Below are 2,424 nucleotides of genomic sequence, written 5' to 3' on the forward strand. Positions count from 1 at the left end.
GATTTTCGATTGAAGTTTGAAGGAGTTCTGGGTAGATTAAAGGGCTGAAATTTGTTAGGTAGTTGTGATATGTCCCAACAAAACTATCATGAGTGATTTGATCGATTAAAATTGGATGGATTCTCGGCGAGAAGGAAACAGAGAAGCATGTGCATGGAAAGAGATGTTCACAGGATTACTCCGTGCCTGGAGTGATTTGGCATGCTGAAGAAGCGTGCACCATCTAAGCAAGGATATTTTTCACGAATCATACAGCTGCAGACGCATGAAGAGGCGAGAAAGGAAAGAAAATTTTCCGAGATTATTTTTTATTTACTACCGAGCTATGGAAAGATTTTCCGGAGTAATGAGCGAAGATTTCTTTCGCCGTGGAGTATAAAAAGGGTCTTGAGGTAGAAGAGAAACTGGAGAGTTTGGGAGAGTTACAGAGCATCACAGAGCCGAAAAAATCGAGTTGCAGAGAACACCATTTCTGCTGCTGCAGAACTGAAGAACACGAAGACAGTCGTTTATCAACAGTGATAACGACACAAGGCGGGGGTTGTAGAAGCTGAACAGCGACAGTTGGCTTTTATCGTTTTATGTAACAGTGTTTTGCAACAATTAAAAACGTTGCAAACACCCGATTTTTAATAGTTTTTCTCCAATTCATCATTTATAAACACTTTGAGCAATGAAATCAACTTTTGAGCGCGTTTTCACAATGATGAGCTAAACCCAATCTTCCGGGGCGATGGAGGAAGCCATTCTTCCAAAAGTTATGTGGTAAAATTTATTTGAATTTATTTATGCAATTCTTTTATGATTATTTGCACCGAATGAAAATTGAGTAATGATTTTTATTAATTAGTTGTGTTTTCTCTTGATGAAGTATGCTTAGTTTAGGGCTTTTGATACTTCATTCTTGCGATTGACAATTGATGTTTTGAAAATCTAATTTAGGCATTGCTTAGAATCACAATTTCTTTTGATTGGAGTTATATTGTCTAGAATTGCGTGATAAAAGTTAACATTAAATTACATGAATTTTGGTGAATGGTGAAATCCTGAACCCCGGTCTCTCTAATATAATCAGTTTTAATTTGCTTTATTTTCTTTAGTTAAATCTAAAAGCACAACCTTCACAAGTCTTGAACGAACTCAATTCTTTTTTACTACAACAACTTGAAACCACATCAATTTTTGGCGTCGCTGCCGGGGACTTTTCTTTAGGCTAGAGTTTTTAGATTTTTTTTTTTCTAGGTTTTTATTTTATTTGTTCTTCTTTACGTTTTTGGGTTTTTGTCTTTTTCTTTCAGATTTTGGAATTTTGAGCGAAAGAAAATTTTTCCAAAGCTTTTGGTGAATACTTAATGACTGGAGTAAAAGGCAAGGCGAAAGGAGCGAAAGAAGAAGATTTTTTTTTATATAAAAAAAAGAGAGACATTTTTATTTTTCTAGATTTTTATTTTTTTTAGACTTTCTTTTTCTTTTTCACTTTATATTTTTGGACTTTGGACTTTAAATTTTGGGACATTATTTTTAAACCCTACAGAAGGGTAAATATAAACTGTTTGCAGAGAAGGACGGTGATTACGATATCACCTCGGCCCCTCGGGTTCGTACATGACATAGGAGTCGTGGCCCGAGTCGACTACAAAGGTTCATCCCCCCTCTGGTATGAGAGGTAAGTTTTTCGAAACACTCGCGAATCCCCTGTCAGCGAGTTACTGTCTTCCTTCGTATGCATATATGTTGAGGACTTGAAAATGGCTACTTTAATTTCCTAGTAAAGGGCAAGGGCTGGCCATACAAGATAAGGGTTCGGATTTCATCACCGTTCTCTTCTTTCCCGCATTAGGAAAACGACACCAAACGCGAACCTAAGCCTAAAATTTTGACTAGAACGAGACCGATAGGGTAACGAGCTTAACAGGAAAGTCATTCGAAATATATTGGTTACTCTTTTAAGCATACTTCGAATTTCTTGACGGTTTCTGTAAGTTGAATGCGTGACTGCGCCGCCTTGTAATACGGTGAGGCCTTGGGTATCAAAGCTCCACCAAGCTTCCCTCGTCTCTATTCAACTTACTTTGACTCGGATTGATTCCAGAGGGGTTTGTTTAAATTGTAACGAATTCCCGTTCGAAGGATTAGAAGCTGGTCTAGAAACAATCTAAGTGGAGCCATCATGCTTTTTGTTTGCTAGAAATCAGTAGGTTTGCTGTGGTAGAGTCGCCTTGTTTGTGTTTGCATAGAACATCCCTTCCTTTTTAGGACTTTTCTTTTTGATTTTGTTTTTCTAGTGTATGCTCGAAGTTTTTAAACGGGCCTGGAAAAGAAACACTCTAGGTCGTTTGATTAGTGACAAACCTAGTAGTTCTTCTTGTGAAGGCGGGGAGCTCGAAGACTCTTCTTTTGAGAGCCCCATTTTTGGAAACTTCA

Source organism: Papaver somniferum, chromosome 6, assembly GCF_003573695.1.
Source record: "Papaver somniferum cultivar HN1 chromosome 6, ASM357369v1, whole genome shotgun sequence".
NCBI lineage: Eukaryota > Viridiplantae > Streptophyta > Magnoliopsida > Ranunculales > Papaveraceae > Papaver > Papaver somniferum.